The following is a 22,449-nucleotide window of genomic DNA, read 5'->3' as shown; positions in this document are numbered from 1 at the left end:
GGATACCAGAGGGTACTGGAAGGTAAGTAGGACTTTATTTTTTTAAACAGCGCCATCCCGCCCACCCTTATTTTTTTTTCAGAACTCGGACATCCCCTTTAATTCAAAGAGCATCATGGGAGGAGATCTGTGATATAATAAACACTACTATAATGTTCTTGTGCTAGCTATTTCCTAAAGCTATATTGCCTTTTTTAATACATTATCATGTTATGTGTGTTAGGCCACATTCACACTGCTGTATGGGGGACATATATATGGCCGATGTATATATGACATGTATACATCCCCCATAGATGGCAATGGGCGCACGGTGCCGTACGGGAGTGATACAGTGCTGCACATGTGTGCTATCGTTCCCTGGAATACAGCGCCGTGCCCCATGTTTCTCTATGGAGAGAGACGGGGGTGAGCGACACTCATCCCCTTCTCCTCTCCCCGGCGCCGACATGTGTCCGCCGTGCTACGCTATGGCAGGCACACGTTGGTGTGAATTTAGCCTTACAAAGACATTTTCAGGGTACAGTTGACCCTTTTGACCAGAGCCCCTGGGAAGTCTAGGGTCTGGAAGTTTTGTTTCTGGCTACACAATAGATACAACAACCTTGTGGACATATTCTGTGGAACACTGCACTTTACAATGCACTTGCATAAGTTAGAAAATAGGTTGGATACAGAGGTGGGGGCCCACCAGGTTCCACTAAGTCATGTGGTGCATGTAATAACTACCCGAAGTGTTCATGTGGCGTGGCCCGCTCTTTGTAACGCATTGTTTAGTCCAAAGGTATATAAACAAAAACGGATACCCCTCACTTGGTGGGGAAATGGACGAAAACTCAATACAACATATTATTAAAAATTGTTAATTCTTTATTAATACAAAAAACACACAAATACCAGTATAGTTACTGCTGGTGATATATACAGAAAATATTGAATAAAAACACAGTGGTTTGGCACAGAAAAAACGGATAAACCTGGGCAGGTGAGGGAAGTTATAGTGTATTGGAGCAGGTGAATAAGAGGCTGGGCAATGCAGTATATTAGGTATGTGATAGCTCCATGTGATACAGGGAGGCTCCTACGTAAAGGAGGATGATAGTGTCTTTAAGGGCTATCTAAAAAGGTATGCCAGCTCTTACCAGTTCAAGGATGTTGCAAAACACCGCTGCCAGGTTGGGACCGCGTCCCCGACGCGCGTTTCGGCTCTAGGGGAGCCTTCGTCTGGGGGGCCCAGCCTCTTATTCACCTGCTCCAATACACTATAACTTCCCTCACCTGCCCAGGTTTATCCGTTTTTTCTGTGCCAAACCACTGTGTTTTTATTCAATATTTTCTGTATATATCACCAGCAGTAACTATACTGGTATTTGTGTGTTTTTTGTATTAATAAAGAATTAACAATTTTTAATAATATGTTGTATTGAGTTTTCGTCCATTTCCCCACCAAGTGAGGGGTATCCGTTTTTGTTAATGCACTTGCATAATAGAGCACAATTTATGGCTTTGGAAAACTAAAAGTCCCACTAATCATACCATGGTGTCAGATTCTAAGAAACCAATCAGCTCCTATTAAGCCAATTAACACAACTGAACAAATCTCATTTAACAGGCCTTCCCATAAACAAGAGTTATCAGGGCACATTTAATAAGAACAGTGCAGTGTGTACTATGTGCAGTTTGCCTGTGTAGGGCAGAGGGCGCTAGATTCAGGATTTCTAGCACATATTCTACATGAATCTGTGGCCTTCTGCACTGCACTGGGGAACCTTTAACATAAGGAATGGTCCGACTGAGCACTGGATTGCCCCTTCAGTGCATAGATTTCTGCATAGTGCAGCTACGCCACAAAATGGTCACATGCAACACAAATGTGGCAGACTTCTTAAATACATGTTGTTACAACAAACTGCAATAGAAAGAATGTGCAGTGCGCCTAGTAAATGTGCCCCATAGTCTGCATTACATGAGCCTTTAGCTCAAGGCTGGTAAAAAGGTAGCATTGGACAATACAAGTACTTTCATATCAATATGAGTAATATTAGATTTACATGGTGTTTTTATGTATACATCATATACTGTGCAGGAAACCACAAGATGCATCTTTCCATCCATCTCTCTCCTGCTAAATGATTCAAATGCTCAGCGGAGGCAATTGAAGTGCTGCAGTACTGCATCCCTCCACATTCTCAGCTAAGCATAAGCTCATGGAACACCCCAGTGATGTTATTGACCCTATAAGGACAGTGAAAGTATCAGAGAAGCACCCTGAATATCAGCAACAACCAGTACCCTTCTCCCCACACATTCAGGGGGAAAGGATGAGGAGGTACTGGAGCATAGAGTAGGATACTTCCTAGCTGTATGTTATTCTCCTTGAATAACATTGAGAATTCTCCTTACAAATTATGGCAAAACGCCAATTTGAATTAAGCCTAATGTTTATTTTGTGTAATTGAATGTTCTTTAAATAAGAAAGACTACTTTAAACCCTTAACGAAGTGTGACGTATACTTAAGTCATACACTGGCTGTGGGTTTTTGGAGAGGGCTCACGGGCTAAGCCCTCTCCATTATCGGAGAGCGTTTGCTGTATATTGTAGCAAACACACAGTGGTAACAGACGCGATTGTGCATTAAAAAGCTGACGGTGCGGAGGCCACCTAGTTGGCTTTTAGCGTTGCTTGGCTGTTTTGACAGTCTTGGGTCACACAAAGACCCAAGACTGCTTGTTTTACACTATTTATCACAATATGCAATATGCACTTTGTAGTAGATGATGTGAAAAATACCTATCCCATGTAGTATGGCAGTATATGGTACAAGACCTAGGGTTAAAGTACCCTAAAGGGGTCTGTAAAGTAGTAAAAACATTTTTTAAAGTTTAAAAAACTTTTCCCTAGAGCTGATATAAACAGTAAAAATCCTAAACATGTTAGGTATCACCAAATCCCAAAATATTTGATCTATCAAAATTTAATAATGGTTATATCCGGTGTTTAACCCCATAAAGGGAAATTAGAATCCAAAATTGAAAATGCCACTTTTTTGCCATTTGGTAATATATTAAACATTTTTATAAAAAGAGATCAAAAGGCCGTACAGTCCTCAAAAATGGTAGCATTCAAAACTTCATCCAAAGTCACAAAAAATTACACCACCCACAGCTCCGTACACTGAAGTATGAAAAAGTTATTAGCGCCAGAAGATGGCAAAATTAAGGATTTTTTTGTACAGGAGGTTTTAATTTTTGTAAATGTATGAAAACATTATAAAACCTATATAAATTTGGTATCCCCGTGATCACACCAACCCAAATAATAAAGGAGAAATGTAATTTGGGGCACACAGTAAAATCCATAAAATCAAAGCCCACAATAAAATGTCAAATGCATTTTTTCACCAATTTCACTGTATTTGGATTTTTTTCCAGCTTCCAAGTACATGGCATGGAATATTGAATGCCATCACTATGAAGTGCAATAGAATATTAAATACCATCACTATGAAGTGAAATTTTTTATGCAGAAAACAAGCCCATACACACCTCTTTTCATGGAAAAATAAAATAGTTATGGATTTTTGAAGGAGGGATTGAAAAATGGAAAAGGCCTGGCTGTTCAGGGGTTAAAATGAAGGAAATTAAACCAGGTAATAAAAGCAAGGACTTATTTGAACAGAATGGGGCTGATGCAACATGTCTTGTGCAACAATTCCTGGAGTACACCACTGGGTGACTTCTTGCACGCTTTTGCTTCCTGCATGCAAGTAACAGGACAGGCTAGGGCAGGGATGCCAAGGACTGTCCAATTTACAGCCAATAACGGGTGCAGGTTATAGCTAATATCTGCATCCAGTTGGATCTTAGTATTCACGCATGACGCACGCCAGCTACGCCAATGATAAAGCAGCAGTTTTAATACAGTGGGCCCCAATATGTCCAGGAGTTATCTTGTCATATACAATAGATTTGACAGCCCATTGTTTTCTCTGCACAAAAAAAAAACACATTTAGTCGACATTTTCCTTTGAGTCATGCATACTAATTTACACAAATATAAAATGTAATAGATCTATGGCTTTGGTACCAAAATATGCCTCACCCCGCAAATATCTGCAAAATTTAGCATATATTTAACCTCATTTAATTTTTAATAGTTTCTCATATTTATATTGCAATGAAATATTTTTATCTATAAAGCCTTTGGCAAAATGGCAATTACATTTGTATCTCCATAAATATTTCATCCAATGTTTACGCAGAATATTACAAAATATATTGGAAAGTATATGAACAACTGTCAGGAATGAGAAACAGCGCTTGTGTTTATGCTCAGAGGATGGGGTACATTTTATCATTTTAGTCACATTAGCAGCATGATCTTATTTCCTTTATGGTACTGCCAAGGGGTGAAAGTACAGTAAACATTTAGTAAAGTTAGTCAGAAATATATATGCCCATATAACTACCTATAAAACCGTTGCCATCACGCTATATAGAAAAAGTGGCCTTTGTCTGCCAACTCTTCTAAAAAGACTATGTTACTGCACACATTAGTGATCAGCAAATCTTCATTGTTTTTCATGGAGAGCCTGTTGGCCGTAATATTTTAATCCCAGTACGATAACGCCCAAGTGTAGAACAGGAACTTTTACAGTCCAGGGAGTTCTAAAGTTATCCATTCCCACCTCTTCATCAGATTTAACCTACCCTTGACCTGCACTGCTATCCGGTGATTGATATACTAACCATCTGTTAATCCCTTTGTGTCCCATTAGGCACACTACAAGTAGGCCCTTCCATTTTGTTCAATCACTAAACACACTAGTAATATCATTACTCCAATTTGTGACCAATGGCCAAGTGGCAAACTCTCAATTAGCAGTTCCCTTTATGCCCAGTAACTACAGGCACACTACCAACATATACATGTCACCCAATCATTAATGGACACTATCAATCAGGATTTTGCTTAAAAGACAAGGCATTGTTGACCAATGAGAGCAAACTACTTCCATACCCACACCTGGATTAACAGGTGCTTCGTTTTTCTTCTTGTTTGCCTATCCCTTGGCCAACATTCTTTGTGTCGGCCATTTATTTTGGTAACTAGGGTAAATTCAGGGTAAAGCCTGTGCTTACTCTTTTTGAATTGCAGGTGCAGTACAAAAAGTATAGCTATGGCTCAGCAAATCCCACATGCAGCTGACCCTCAACATTGCCAGGCATCGTAGATCAAAGTTTCACATCATACATTTTAAATAGAGAAATAGAAATTAGCAATTTATATATAGCAAATACTATACAATGACACATTCAATAGAAGGGAAATATATGCCCATGAAATTAGTTATGGTGGCACTCCCCAGAGATGTTCCAATACTTCTTTATTTAGTAGACAAATTAGTACAACATGCAGATGATGGCAGTCCCTAAGGCAATGGGTTGTTGCACTTTCTCAATTGTCAAATTCTACCATGGACCATTCTCTTGTAAAACACATGTTCTGTAAAAGAAATATATAAATCAACTCAAATCAGATTCTAAAACATAAAAAATATATTATTATTATTTAGTTTTATTATATTTTTCGATATTTCTTTCTTTTGTGTAATGAGAGAGTCATCAATCATTTTACTATTGCCTATTATTGTTTTATACTGAACTATTTTTAGGCATCTCTTATAAATGACACTACAAGTGACTGATCATTGGTGAGTCACACCAAACAGGCTTGTTTGTGAGTCTTTGCTGTCACTTGTAGTAGACTGACATTTAGCTTGATAGTCTGTATAGTTTGGAGAGATTCCTTGATTTGATCTGGTCCATGAACCCATACCGTTATTACATAGCTGGTATCCGTGAGCCTTCTAAGACATTTGTATTGGTGACTGTCACTTTTAAAGGGCATGCTCATACAATGTATAGCCATGCCACCAGGCTGGGATAATAATATCCTTCATACAATCCTGTTTTCATGTCATGCGGAACATCTGGGATAGTTTGTTCCTTCTTCTTAACAGTATGATCATTCTTTGAAGTCATTTGTTCTTGTCACTATGGAGTTTGTGTATAGCTGGATGTTCAATCCCCACTCTATGCATAATGCCAGCTCTGAGTAATTCAGAAATGAAAGGATCCCATTATTCATTTATAATATCTGAGAATACATATGTAGTGCCCTATCTTTTAAAAAATCCACATATATCATAAATCATGTTTTATGCAATTAGAAAAAGGTTGTCGGCCAAATGGATTTAACCCTACAGCAAATGCCCTTTATTTTTTTAAACTTGACAACTTCCTGCTTGTGTAGTGTGAAGCGTGCACCAGATTCATGAATTGTCCCGCACGTTCTTTATGAATCTGGTGTCCCAGGCACTGCTCCTACAGAGTACACCAACTTTTTTTGTGTATCTGTAACATATGGTGTGCATAACAATTGTGTCAGACACTGCTTGATAAATGTGTCGCACAGTCCCACTGTGCACTGAAATGCCCCTTTATGTGTAGAAATATGCGTTACATCGATTATAGTGCAGCGACACAGAAATTTGTTGCATGCACCACAAATGTGTTGCAAGCACCCACCGTTAACACCCACGATCTTGGTGCATGGGCGCTGCAATAATGGATTTGATTGCTGCACCCTGTGAGGTCATCACGGGTTGGCGTTCAGTAACTTTGACAGCCTTAGGTCATACAAAGACCTGAGGATCACTTGTTTTAACCCATCTATTACAACAATTTGCACATTCTAATACATGCTGTTGAAAATCCCCATATACTGCCATACTGTATATGGTGTTACCGGTAAGCCTTTGCTGCAATATGCAGCAAAGACTTACCGGCTATGGAGAGGGCTCAGCCCGTGAGCCCTCTCCATGCAGCGTGACCCGACCGCCAATTACCGGCGTATAAGACGACCCCAGACCAGACAGAAGATTTTTCAGTCTTCAAAAATCGTCTTATACGCCGGAATATACGGTAATTAAAAAAATAACATTTTACATGAACAGAATTAGTTGGCTTTGTGAAATAACTGTGATGTATATGATGGAGTATTGTAACAGATTTCTTTATTTTATACCATACCCTGCTGATGTCCAATTTTCTTTAAACCCTGATGCATGCATGATACATATACATAGCACAGTTATTCCTTGCACAACATCAAAAAACCATGCCAAAAATTAGAAGCAACTTGAATGAACTTGTGTCCATGTTCTGCCATATTTTATTCTTTCAAAAATATATTTAATTCTTAGACATAGCTTAACAGTTGCTACTAGGTATAGTAGTTCACTAATGATTACTGGGAGTTGTGTAATTATTTATGTGGTATTATGACAGTCAGCAGTGAGAATTGTATCACTATAAGGTTAAAACAACTTTATTTTATTCGAATCTGGATCCATTCTGGAAAAAGAGGGTCATGACACAGATATAAAGAAGGTCACCGAGCGCATGACACAGATATAAGGTGGGCTACCCAGTGCAAGACTCAGATATAAAGAGGGACGAACAGTGCATAGCACAGATATAAAGGAGATCATCCAACACCTGACACAGATATAAGGGGAGTCTCCCAGCACATGACACAGATATAAGGGGGGGTCGACCAGCGCATGACACAGATATAAGAGGGGGTCACCCAGCACATGACACAGATATAAGGGGGGGTCGACCAGCGCATGACACAGATATAAGGGGGGATCATCCAGCACATGACACAGATATAAGGGGGGGGGTCGCCCAGCACATGACACAGATATAAGGGGGGGGTTGCCCTGCACATGACACAGATATAATGTGGTTTGCTCAGTGCCTGACATATATATAAAGGGGGTCACCGCATGCCTGACGCAGATATAAGGGGGTTCACCCAGCACCTGACGTCTAGCACCTGACATCTAGCACCTGACAAAAATATAAAGAGGGCGGGTCGTCTAGCACCTGACAAAAATATAAAGAGGGTCGTCCAGCACCTGGCACAGATATAAATGGGGGCTCCCAGTGCATGACAGAGATATAAAGGGGGTTTATATGAGGGGCGTCACCCGACACATGACACAGATATAAGGGGGTTCACTCGATGCATGACAAACATATTAGGGGGGTCAACCAGTGCATGACACAGGTATAAGGGTGGTTGCTTGGCACATGAAACATATATAAGGGGGGTCACTTGGTGCATGACACAGTTATAAGGGGGGGGGTGCCTGGCGTATGACAGGGATATAAGGGCGGTCACCTAGCACATACCTCATATATAATGGGGGTCACCCAGTGCATGACAGAGTTTGCTCAGCACATGAAACAGATATAAAGTGGGTCGCCCCGTGCATGACAAACCTATAAAGGGGGTCAGCCAGTGGATGGCACAAATATAAAGGGAGTCGCCCATAAAGGCAGGGGGGACCAGGCATATCTACTACATTATTGAGTCTCAGAACTTATTCCCCTTTCCCACTCAAAACACATGGTAACCCTTTAACCCTCCTATAAACTTTCCCCTCTCACACGACATGTGACGATCTTACCAATCTTTTTTGTAATGTCCTCTGGGGTCTCTGGAAGTTCTAAATTGCTGACAACTAGGAGACGGGGCTAAGAGATACCAAGAGTCGGCATCTGCAGGGCATGGAGGCTCCTGCACAGAAGGTACTAGACCTGCTCCTGTACTACATACATAGCATTCAACTCTGTCTTCATCCTTGGGACACAGATAGAGTTGAAAGCTCAGAAGTGGGCCCTTTAAAGTCACGTGGCCTTAGAGCCCCTGCACCCTCTGTCCCCTGGTAGCTATGCTTCTGTCTTTATGACATGTAGACTAGTCACTGTGAATCACAATGAAAATGTTGGAAAACACTGATATCATCTTCATATTTTGTTTGGCATTAATCAACATGATGATCACATTTTCAGCTACAACATGTATAGTACCGGAGCAGAAATAACTCGCATCCTCTGCATTTTTTAATAAACATGCATTTTTTTTAAGTGAGTTGAAGCATGGCTCTGAGCTGCTTATTCCGTCTTTTTTTCTGTGCTACTGATAAATTATGCAAGGGGATGTCTGCACGCCATGCACTTCTCTTTTCCTATAAAGTGAAAACTCGGCACTCACTACATTAACAGTCACCAGAAGGAAGTTTTCCATTGTGATTTCCCTTCAGCCAGTGTTCTAGAACAAATTCAGCCAATTCTATTGTACGTTATAGGGCCGCAGTAAAAATGCAATTTGTTGTGAAATCTTTGCTTTGCATTTACTATTAGAAGCCAAGTGTTCAGTTCCTTTGCATCTCTCCACTGGACCTTATCAGAAAACACTGTAGCTGGAGGGCACCGGCAGCACTGATCGCTCAGAAGGAAACACAACAGCTGTGTTCCTGACAGCTGGACTGGCATGACGTCCATCAACAAATATCGTGGATATATAACAGTGTTCTACTCAGCAGGGGGCTCCCGAAACCTGTTATGCTGAAAATGAGCACATTCCCATGTGATAGGCAGTATATATGCCCCTCTTCATGTGTAACAGTATAATAGAAGGGGAGAGGAGGTTATCACTGGAAAATTAATTTGGATATGGAATTGCAAAAAAATAGAATGTAAAATTGGTAAATCCAGACAGCTGTTTAATACAATGTAAATGTATTCAGGCCATACACAACAAGTAAAAATGTACTCAGCCTAAATAATTAAAGCACATTACACCGCTACGCTGAACATAGCTACATCCAATATGTATTAAATGGCGGGGGTGGCCTAGTAAAATGAAGTGCCACAAATGTGACCTAGTAAGAACTCCTCTGGTCCAGACAAGCAATTTCAAGCTGCTTTCATTATATAATAAAACTAAGCACCGAGATTTGGAGAGAACTCTAACTTGTGTCTCTTTTATCACAGATTCTGTAACAGTGGCTAAACACCAGACTACACGTGAGTAAAATGACTCCTTTGAACATGTTGGAATGTTAATGAAACTGCTTTATCATATATAAGATAGGAACAACTGTACTTCAATACATTATTGCTCAGATAGTTGAGAAAAATGGGTTAGAATTATAAATTCAGATGATATAAACTGGAATTTCAGTGTCACATTTAGAAGAGTTGAGTCTATAGAACGACCTCTGCTGCAACAATTTTGTTGCATAAATTCTCATGCTTCAGATTTAAAATCTGTTGTACAAATCAAGTTGCAGTTGTTTTGTGCTCCATATATGAATCCTTTCAATCCCACCCACTGCAGCAGCTGTTGTAATAGGTACGCTGTCCTCAAATTCACAGCAGTTAACATGGTGATTACATCCTATGTAGGTCTGTGCTCTCTATAAAGAAGATGAAAAGTGTTATGACGTAGTCTGAAAAAGTGTAGTAGTTTGCATTGTTTAACCCTTTCCTTACCGTTCCTTTTCCATTTTTTCCAATCCCCTCATTCCACAAGCCATATCTTTTTTATGGATGCATATACAGAGATATATGACAGCTTATTATTTGTAGAATAAATTATACTTTCTAGTGGTACCATTTTATTCTTTGTTAAGTGTATTGGAAAGCTGGAAAAAAAATCCAAATCTTGTAGAATAGCCCAAAAAACACATTTGTGCCATATTCCTATATGCTTTTTTATTAAAACTTTTCCTCTGTGGTCCATATATCAACTTCCCTTTACTCATTCGGTCATTATGATTTAAAAGATGCCAAACTTGTATAGGTTTTATTATGCTTTAATCCTAGAAATTCTGAGGTTTGTCATATTCTGTGGCCAAAATCTTTTTCATACTTATGTATATAGAGCGTTGTAAGGTGCCAAAAAAGCTGAAGCTCTCAGTCATACCATTTTGAGGACTTTTTGAGCTTCTTAGGGGTACAAGGAATGAAAAAAAGCTGTAATCTCTGGTGTAAGCTATGGAAAATGCACCTTTGTGCCAGATTTACCAACTTTTTAGGAAAGTGGACAGGGCATTGAACAAGGCAGTTGAGGGAAAGGACGCCCTGAGAAGTAAAGTTTACTATAACCTTTGCCAGAAAACTGTGTCTGTTCCATGAATTTGTTTCCTAATGTATTCCTGTAAGTGTTATACTGGAGCCTATAAATAGAAACACCATACCTACTTTAAATGCCACATTTTGGTAAACATGCTCTTGACACTACAAAATACTAGAAAACTATCAAAAATCAAATGCTTTATGTTAACAGTGGCCTCCACTGAGGACCCCGGCAGGACCCCAGTGATGTCACTGACTATATAAGGTAAACGTCCTGAACAGGGGGAGGAGTAAGCATTGGCAGCATCAGGATTCTAGCCTAAGGCTACATTCACACGGCCATTGGGGGACGTATATACATCGTATATATGTCCACCATTGGCCACATGCTGCACATGTGCAGCACCGTACTGTTCTGTACCAGGGGAAAAAATAGGACACGTCCTATCTTTCCTCGTATTACCACGCCATGCACCATGCATCTCTATGGAGAAGGATGGGGACGAGCAGAGCTCACCCCCTCCTGCTCTCCCGTGTGCCAACGTGTGCCTGCCATGTTACGGTACAGTGGATCCACATTCATCTGAATATAGCCTAAAGCCGTTACAGTAACTCAAAACTTCCATTCCGTCATAATTTTAGGTACAGGTCTAGGATTGCCACTGTGGTGTGTGGCTATTTAAGGTTTAGCATAATAATGACAAAAATATTTATAATATCTATGTTATTTATTGGTGAATTCTCTGTACTTTGCTCCGAAACAGTAACACTACAGTATAAATGCTAATATAGTCTGTGTCCTAAAAAACTAAAGTTGCAATATTGAACAATTACAACAGCTACAGTAAATATTCCTTAATGGATTTCCCTTCTTAGTGAATGAAAGCAAAACTGTGAAAACTACTCTGTGTAGCGCTGACAGATAATTGATCTTTGACATTTGATTGCTGGTCCCAGAGCTGCCATTATGTTTTCATTGCAAACGTGTGAAAGTGCAAGAGGTCTGCAGTAGCTTTGTATTGAAAGGTATGAAGTACTACAAAATGAGACATTTTTTCAATGAACAATTAGCATTAGCGGTGAATTAGGTAAACAGGGAGAAGAGAAAAAGCAAGGGTTGCACATTGCATGTAATTAGTTTTCTCATGCACTAATAACCAGGACACAGAGTTGTGATTCTGTACTAGGGGAGTAACAGAACAACCCAGAATGAATTGTTAACAAAATGTTCCTTTATCTAACATTGCATCTATTGTGTATAAACATTCAAAATTAATTGATTAGAAATCCTGCAGATGTTTGAGTAATTCCCACCAGATCTTCTTTTAAAAGGCTCAAAATGGCATTATGGCAAAGAAACAAGGATGATACAAAAAAGGAAAGGAGCGTCAGCTCCACCTATAAGTCCTGCTGTCCATATAATCTAATAAATCGCTGGTAAGGCTTTGCTCAACGCATGATACTGAACACAGAAAGGCAGGATTCCAGCAGTTGCATTTGCACAGCCTATGCGTTTTTCGAATAAATCCATATTCATGGCTCAAGTTTATGGAAAGGGACCCTATAAACTTGATGAGGTGAGGATCACATTTTAAGAATTGCTTTTTGAGCTTTTACAAAAATGATTGATATTCTTTGTGTAATAAAAAGTCATACAATTTTCTAATATACATTGTGCAATCATTTGCTAGATCTCTGCTTTCTGTTCTTCTATAGGAAGCTTCATTGTTTACTTCCAGTGGACAGAAATCTGTCCATGGTCATGTGATGTCACACAGGTGAATGGCTATTACATAAAACATATATCTGTAAGTTGGATGTCCTTAACTCAGGGACCTCCTGTAATCACTTCGCAATAGACCACAAGCAAATAGAGATCTAGAAAGTCATGAGCAATTGATACAGAAAGTATATAGAAAAATTCCATTACTTACTGCACCAACAATATCAATTATTTGCTGAATATGAACAACCCCTTTAACTTCTTCCATGGTAATGAAAGTGATCCAACATTTCTGAGAATATTTTGGGTCATGCCCCCATCAGTTTATTCCTTAAAGGGTTCTGCTCTATGCATACAGTAGTATAAGAATGGCACATTGTGGGCACAGGGCTTCACATAATTAACATTCATTACACAGTCTATAAAGATTGAGCTGAAGTAACTTAAGCAGAAGATTCATACTTTAGATTTTCCAAGGCTGTTAGTTTAATGTGTGGAACACATTTTGGCAGTTCACTGAGTACAAGCCATTGCAATCATTATTTACATATATGGCTTCTAAATCCATATCCCAAGTTATATTTTATGTTAAGTTTTTACATGAAAAGGAATGGAATTTCATTGAAATGTCCCTTTTTGTGACATTATGAAGATGCAGTGATGCGTTTTAATAGTGTGTGCTTCAAGAACCTTGGAAGTTCAATTTGACTATGTTTTCACTGTGATTTATTATTTATTAATACCTTGTTTTTGAGGATTTTCATATTACTGTGTATAGAGGCTGGTTCAGATTTTTATAGAAGGAAGGTGCATGGTCCGATATTATAATCCTCCAAGGCGACAATAACTCATATCTGAGCGATTCCTTAATGGAATATCATTATAAGGTTCTACCCTTTACAGAGAATCTCAAATTTGGCAATCAGCCTTGTTCCTTGACTTATGTGTAATAGATGGTTGTGGGAAGACTATACTTGACACTTATGACTTGAGCTCCTTGTGCACTGTGAGCAAGAGTGTTGCTAGGGTGGTAAAATATCCGGGGCACGGGCTCCAATGTATATGTATCACACTTTCAGTAATACCCACTCCTGTATACATGCTATAGACAACACATAGACAATATCTTCTCCATTAGGCCCGGCATCACCACATCTCCTCTTCATCCAGTGTCATCCCTGTGGAGTTTACCACACAGACATCTCATGTTCCTCATTGTCTCTGCATCTTGTTCCCCTAACAGTGTTATCCTGCTGCTAGCCCTAACACTCCCCCTCTTGGACTGCTTGGTTGGGGAGGTGGAGGGGTGAGCTCTCCTTCCCTTCCCATCTCTATAACAAGCCATGCAGCTGGACTGTTCTTACAGAGAAAAATTTTTTTTCTTAGCAATGGCATTGTGACACACGACTGTGCTCACCATACTGTGCACAATGCACTCCTATGTTGGCCATATGCTAGCTGCTGTTTGCATGGCTAGTGTATAACTGCCCCATACGATCATGGGAAAGGGGCCTAATAGAGACAGAAAGTCCTCCTGAAAATACTGTTAATGCAGAAATAATAAATGCTTCCTTGTAAAACATGTTGTAAAAGCCATAAAACGTATAAATACACACAAACATTTAATGTTTCCCACATCCACCTTTAAAGTTCTGATAGCCCCCAGTAATGTCCCCAATAATCCCTCAAAGTCTTCATAGCCCCTAGTAATGTCCCCAAAGCCCCCTGTAATGTCCCCCACAGCACTTAGTAATGTCCCCACAGCCCCGAGTAATATTCCCAAGGTCGCTTGTAATTTCCCCCACAGCCCCCCCCCAATGTCTTAACAGCTGCCAGTAATGTCTCCAAAGCCCCCTGAAAAGTCCCCAATAGCCCCCAGTAATGTCCCCAACAGACACCCAAAGGGGCAGATTTATCAAGCTGCCTGAAAGTCAGAATATTCAGAATATTTCATTTTACCAGTGGTCATGAATATTTTAAAGGGGAGCTGTGGGCAACAAGAAATATTCTAACTTTCAGGCAGCATGATAAATCCACCCCAAAGTCTTCACAGCCCCTAGTAATTTCCAAAAAGCCACCTGTAATGTCCCCACCAGCCCCCCAAAGTCTTCAGTGCCCATAGTTATGTCCCCAACAGTCCCCCAAAGTCTTCACAACCCCCAGTAATGTCCTCAAAGCCCTCTGTAATGTCCTCAACTACACCCCCAAAGTCTTCACAGGTCCCAGTAATGTCCCCTAAGCTCCCAATTATGTCCTCACAGAGCCCACATAGCGACGCCTCTGACTGTGGGTATAAACAAAAAGATTCTATAAGGATAAGTATAAACAGTTATCAAACACAGTAGGAAACGTTTCCTACCATATCCAAGAATATATTAGACAAACCACAAAATAGGCTCTGCTTATAAGGCGGCAGGCAAGGCATACATAAGACGGCAGGCATACATGGGAGGTGACCCCTCCCCTCTCCATTGAAGCTAATGCTACACGGTTGTAAATAACTCAAAGGATAGACCATGGTCTATCTTTTTGCAGCTATGGAACAGAATGGTGAGCACATGTTGTGCTCATCAGACCGTTTCATGGGGCTATAGTTCCGTGGGGCCATCAATGGGGTCGTATGCACGGCCGCATGTTTATGGCTGTATATACGCCCCCCACTTGTTTGTGTGAATGTAGCCTAAGACTTAGTTACGTATAAGTAATAAGTGCGTATTACTGTTGTGTGAGCATTGTACTAAGGAATCTTTTTAACACATTATTTAAATCAAGTAGTCGCTATAGATTTATGACAAATGTATAGGTTTCTACAGTGCAGTACACTCTAAGTCTAAGAGGAGAATAATATCTTCATTATTCCTAAGGGAATTTGTAAGGGATATAACTGTATATAACTTTAAGCTAGCCAGATACAGATTTTTGCTTTCAAATGAACTGTCATTTTAGAGCGGGAGCTCTGGTAGTGAGCCGGAAGGTATTACGTATACGTGGGCACGGTTTGCACTGCAGGGACGAGCCATGAGGTGAGGCTACAGCAGCGTGGAGGAACCTTAGCTCCCACCGCTCATCCGGGCTACTCCACGCCCCTGTAGCCTCTGAAGTTAATTTACATCATTAAAAGATTAAGTTTTTAGTCAGTTAGGGGAAAAGATTAAATAAAGAAAGTACAGGGCTTTGAAGAGATAAAGGAATCTATCATCAGGAATACCTCAGTTCCTTTAAGTGACGTTTAAAAGGCCATTAATTTAGTCTCCTACTTGAGCTGAAATATCCCAATCTGAAGAAAATCTAGAGCAAACTGTCCTGTGACAGTTTTGACAGGTTCCTTTCAAGAAAGTGACAACCCGCTTCACTTATGTGTACATTTTCTTATTTAACATTAGACATGCCTGATAACATTAGCCTATTACATTAGTTTGCTCTTCACTTTAAGACATTACTTAATTTATTCAGATACTTCTCCCAAAATCAGCTGCTAGGGAGCATATTAAACAATCTGTCACTTCCGAAAGAAAGCATTATTGAAACAGACAGTTTACGTCCATTATAAATATACATGGCCCCTTGTCCTAGATTTCTTTGATTCAACAATACAATTTTACCATAAATAATTATATAGTAGGTTGAAGCAGGGCTCTGATGTATGCATAATCATAGGGCTTTAAAGCAAAGTTATGTCTGGCACAGTGATAAGCAATTATCATTGCACCCTTGTACCTGTCCATATTCATCAGACAAGAGACTACACTATCCTAAGTGGTGATGCAGCACTTCAGAAAGGTTTTTTTCTCTTCACTTTAGATTGGATGCATTACATTTGTATTGTATCATTGCATGATGTTTACACATCATCTCTAAGAAATGTGTATTGTATATAGGTTAATAGATATGTTCCATATGTGTTTCTACATGTTCATATTATTTTGTTATGAATATTTTTATTAAATATATATTATTTTTTATGGTGCTCACTGTGCTGAGAACTTTTTTTTTTATCAGGCTTCTGATCTGTGCTAAGAATTGTGAAACATATTACACATTTTGGTCCTGTCACTTTCTGACTAGTTTCTCATAGAACATGCATTTTATCATGTCACAGGATGATCACACCTAAATTCCTCTCAATACACCAACTCTCTGCTTACAAAGTAAAGCGTTCCTTTCATAAAAATGATCCAAATGTCCCCAAGTCCTCTGTAGGGTATCTGCCCCACTGACAGTTTGCAATGTATTGGATGGATTCATCTTGAATGTACTGTTTAAAGCCACATACACATGAACATGTGCTCTTTGCGGGCTTCAAAAAATGGAACTGGATCTCTTCTTTGTGGTCGATCTGTTATTGGCATGTGAGCAACACTCTCACCACCGCTGATAAAAGAAAAATAAAACATGGGCAGAAATAGGACTCACACTCTGTTTTGTAGCCCACCCAGTCGCCTGATACACTGGGCTGTAGAATCCATTGCCATATGCATAAGTCCATAGAAAGTAATGGGACAGTGTGCTGGCCTCTGGAAAAACATCTAGCACTCAGCCTTGAAACATGTGTATGAGGCCGAAGAATTTATTTTACTGGGTTAATCTTTATTAAATAAAACAGAAAATGGAAAAAACAGCAGATGATGGTCTCGGTGCTATCCCAAGGAGTAATCCAGGTATCATGATGAGGTGAAACAAAGTAGCCTTGGCAGGCTGTATACTACGGGCAGGGGCTGGTCAGGCCGTATACTATGGGCAGGGGCTGGGCAGGCGGAATACTACAGGGGGCATAGGAAGGTTGTATACTATGGGCAGGGGCTGGGCAGGCAGTATACTGCAGGGGGCTGGGCAGGCTGTATACTACAGGGGGATGGGCAGGCAGTATACTACAAGGGGCTGGGCAGGCCGTGTACTACAGGGGGCTGGGCAGGCTGTATGCTACAGGGGGCTGGGCAGGCTGTATACTACAGAGGGCTGGGCAGGCTGTATACTGGGAGGCTGTGACCAAAGCATTTCCCACCCTTGGCTTATACTCGAGTCAATAGGTATTTCCAGGTTTTGTGTGAAAATTAGGGGTTTCGGCTCATACTCGGGTCAGCTTATACTCCAGTATATACAGTATTTTTTATTATTATATCAACCTGTAACATTTTACACTGCTACTTTTGATGTTGGACATCAAGTTGGTATCAGTTATTCTGATGTTACATCTGTGTATGGCTATGTAGTTTACTGTATATTGCTGCCTGGCTGGCCATATTAGTGCAAATTACTTAAAACTATTTAAATATTTAATGCACAAAACACAAATGTAAACGAAATATGATTCCTGCCACATAAAAACTAATTTTTGTCATTTAGTAACTTTCATCATGTATAATGATTTAGATTCTATTATTTCACTACATGTTTTCATTGTTAGTTGACAACTTAACATTTTGAGTATGAAACAATATGTACTGTAGTAGTCAGGAAGCCACATATGAGAATTTTAAAAAATACAGAGACTTTGCACTGGAAATTTGAAACTGGAGATCGGAGATGTGAAGAAATATTGCGTGAAAGGAAAAAATGGGAGAATCAGAGCATGCCTAATTATGTTTCATTAAGAGGTTTAACCGGTTTATATTGAATGCTTCGTGAATACTCAGATGTACCATCCATTTCAATATTTAATACTACCTCAAATACACTGCTGCAAAAACTACAAATGCATTTCACGTAGCTGCAGGTGTTTTCCAAAAAACAGACTGACCATGCCAAAGACTAGACTTCGACATCATTGGCTAAGATATAATGCACAAAGCAGTCATTTACAGTAATTAGAAAAGAAGGTGGCACAGAAGTGAAATACTACATCACACTGTAAGGACTTGCATAGCTGTTAGCTGAACATTTGACATTGTCAAGGACAAAATTTTTTAAGGATTCACAACAGAAACACTAAAGTAAAATGTGGGTTCATAAATTTATGTTGGTATGATCTTGCACTTCTCATAGCACTTTCCCCAGACTACCTGCTCGTTCTGACGGATAATCTCACTGCAGCAGTGACTCAGCTAAATATTTTGGGCACAGAACGGGAGAAGGGGGGAGTGCTCCAGTGGGACGTGTAAAAGAAAGAGCCCCCAGAGGGTTTACTTCTAACCACAATGATGGGATCTACCCACCAGTGTTAATGGTTAATAAAGACTAAATTTACTTGTAGATTTCCTTTAATGATTCACATTAAACACTTTAAAAGGACAGCAAGAGACGTTTTCTGGAATGTCCAAAAAATATTTACAATTCATTTGCAGCACGACAAGCATTTATCTCCCTGCTGATTCCCATTTCAATTTAATGTGATCTTTTTTTTAACTTTAGATAAGTGATTAAGAATTTCTGGTTCCAATTTACTGTAAGCAAACCACGATATTAGTGAGCTGTTTAATAAGAGATATTAAGTTCCCATTAGCGTAAATCACCCCCCTCAATGAAAAGCAAATCACTGTGTACTGTATTAATTGGTATACTTAATGGCCACAGTTATTTTCTTTAATTGTCCAAGCATCATAACGTTAATATGACTTTAATAAAAAGTTATGTCTACAAAAAGATCTTTAGATAATTGAAAAGTTTCGTGTTATTAGTGTTATCTATATTTATTTGCTATTTGGCATTTATTAAAAATACTAAACTTGTACTTATTTTAATTGCAGAAAGATAATTATCTTTACTGGCTTAATGAAGCAGTCAGTAACCAATGATAAATATGTTGTATCCCAAAATGTAAAAAAATATGTAATTTTTTCATATTAGTGAATTCTGCTCAAGCATCTTTCCTAAATAATAATCATTCTAATATGCTGATCAGAAAGCAGTGAAAGGTATGTTGGAGGTTTATAATTGTATTTTATTTTTAGACTTAATTGCAAAATATTCCTGTGAAACTTTCTCATAGATCCAGGCAATATGACTGTGGTAGTCTTCTTATGTTTGTTATCAATGGCCTCTTTCCTCCAAAAAAAATTCTGCTAATGAGTCTGAAAGTCTGAGTCTGGCAATTACCAGACTGCCTGCGCTGTAGCTTCACAGGCTGTTACACTGCCTCCCCCTTCTACCTGTTCCCTGGAACTTCCCCCTTCCTTTTCAGTGCGAGAATGAGATATGCTTCTGTACTGTGTAACAAAATGTAATTTTGCTAATTCAGCATTTTGCATTCCTTTTCATCTCCCGAGTCTGAATACTTTGCAGACCCACCTTTAGTGGCAATGACAGCTTGATGTTTGCTGGGGTATGGCTCGACTAGTTCTGGAAATGTTTGCAAATATCACTTTTTAAGCCATAATGTCATAGATTGTCAAAGTAATTTAGGTCTCGATTCTGACTTCTCTAGCTTGTTTTCAAAAATGGTAAATGTCAGATGTGTGGAATTTAAGAATAATTGTTACCTCTTACCCGTACAGCAGGTAGCATTGTCACGCAGTGCAGGGTTCGTGGATTAGAAGACACCAGGGTCAGGACATAACAAGAGATTTTCAGGTAGAGATCTAAACCTATTAATCCCTATATAAAAAGACTGACCCTATGTTCTACAATAGATCCCACCCTGATTAGGACAGTTTCAAAATTTGCCCTAGTTAGGGGGACTGATAGGTCCTACACTATACATATAGTATGGGAGCTGTGCATTCTTGTCAGGGAACGCACCTTGGGGAACGCATTGGGATGGGTAAGTAAATGTGCCCCAATGACTTGTGTATGAGCCCTCGCTTATTGCAGCCCCTCCTAATTATGACCTAATTGTATTAAGATGTCAGTAGTTAACATACAATCCTCCTCTTCTTTATGTGGCTATTGGCCATGAGACTGGGGGGGAGTGAGGTGTGGGCACATTCCCACTAGTGCCTGTAGGTGGGAGTACCTGGCCCACTTAATCTACTGTATTTAAACCTCAGCATCATTAGTACTTTTGCGGCTACTGCACCAGAACTCCAGGGGTTACAACCACTGTTTAATACTTCTAGTGTGGCAGACATCTTTGCAGACTATACTCCTGGCTCATACAGTCCTCATGAAAGAGATGCTATATGTGCCCTCTGGAATACATTGGGATGCTATTTTGGGGACTCTCACAGGGCCTACCATTCCTCCTAACTAGGATAAGTTTTGGTACTGCCCTTGTCAGGGCATAAGCTGTTGGGGAACATAGAGGAACATAATTTCTTGGTACTTTTGGGACTGTTTTTATGACTACATAGTTTAATGCATAATTCAGTAAAGGTTATGTTTTAAGTTGTACACACCTCACCATTTGTTTTAAGTAATTGTTTTTGGTTTGGTGATCAAAAGCTAGTATCTGTGGTTGGTGTTGGAGTTAGAACAGTTGGACGGGTTCTACTTTGTGGTTTGTGTTTAAAATTGGTTTTTAATAATCAGCTTTTAAATGGAATCTGACAACATCTTTTTCCATATATCCCTATAGAAGTTGGATGGAGAGTAATATATTCTAAATATATGAAAAGACAATTATAACAAATCTCCAATTGTAAGGTTTACTCTGTTTTAAAAACATTAAAATCATAGTTTTAATGTTTCGATGTCTATTATGGCAAGCATACCTGCAGAGGTATCACAATTACTACCTGTTGCTATGAATCTTGAGTTACATTGCTCCAAGAGTATTTTATGATCTTCACAATCTGGCTATCATTCATACATTGAACTATAATAATTTTAGTTCTTTCCAAATGTCATTGGATATTTTCATTTATTGATTGTAGATACACTTCCCCTTTTCTATGAAATTGTCAGGTTCAAAGTGATGACCCATAAGGGGTCACAAGCACAGGGAGTATTTATACTAGAATCTCCCTTCTTGGCTTTATTGATGTCCCATAGCCAAGCCATATCATCACAAGTTTTGTTGGCAGCTGCTGAAGGGCGAGAATTGTGAGTAAAGGTAAAAGCCAAAACTTTGCAGTTAGGTTCCACAAAGCATTCTCAGCGTGACACACACTTTAGTAGTTGAATAGGTAGTTTCCCAATTGTCATTTGGCTTAATGACTACAATGTGTTCATGTCTTTTGATTACAAAATAAGCCATATAAAAAACTTCTCCACTATGTTTGAAAGCTTATTGAGATGGTCTAGCTGATTTTGACCATATGTGGGCCACATATGGTGGATTATCCACATGTGGATTATGGCCAAACATCCTAATACTGGTCCTGTTTTTCCAAAGTACTTTATTCTATAATTCTTGTGGCTCAGATACAACTTTGCAAACTTAAGCTTTGCAGCCTTTTAATTCCTCTCTTATATGTACTGTTTGGTCATAGTTCTTCTCCCATCATCTTTGCTTCTATAATGCTTCAGGGCCATAACAAAGAGAGTTTGGGCCCCATGGCAAAATTTTAAAGAGATGTACTTGGCTTTCATCTGGGGTCCAATGAGGTCCCTTCCAACTGCTCCTTTACTTGGAGGTGCTGGGGCCCCTGACCCTACAGACCCATAGCAACTGCTATGGCTCCTACCCTTGTAGTTAGATCACTGGCTCTTTCTTTCTCACATGCATGCTTTTGTAGTGATAGACAAACTAAATTCCATAGAGCTTATATAGCTCTATAGATAATATAGAAAAGATTAGTTTGAAACTTTATGATGGAAGAAGGGGTGAGTACCCACTCTGGAGATTTACAGCAGCAGCAGAGGAAAGAACAGCTACAAAAAGAAATCCACATAATAAGTCACATAATTTCTGA

At 39.4% G+C, this 22,449-nt stretch overlaps 1 protein-coding gene across 42 annotated transcripts in view; it reads left to right on the top strand.

Moving 5' to 3' along the window:
• The window catches only part of PTPRD (protein tyrosine phosphatase receptor type D), a 1,096,207-nt gene that overhangs the window by 617,989 nt on the left and 455,769 nt on the right, over positions 1 to 22,449 (top strand). For all 42 annotated transcript variants that reach the window (XM_072152314.1, XM_072152279.1, XM_072152402.1 and 39 more), the window contains one exon: positions 9,913 to 9,945. The gene's annotated coding sequence lies outside the window, so the exon portion shown is untranslated. The remainder of the gene's footprint in view (positions 1 to 9,912; positions 9,946 to 22,449) is intronic.

This window comes from Engystomops pustulosus, chromosome 1 (genome assembly GCF_040894005.1).
Source record: "Engystomops pustulosus chromosome 1, aEngPut4.maternal, whole genome shotgun sequence".
NCBI classification, from domain to species: domain Eukaryota; kingdom Metazoa; phylum Chordata; class Amphibia; order Anura; family Leptodactylidae; genus Engystomops; species Engystomops pustulosus.
The sequence above is the reverse complement of the archived record's forward strand: the minus strand, read 5'-3'. Positions and strand labels throughout refer to the sequence as shown.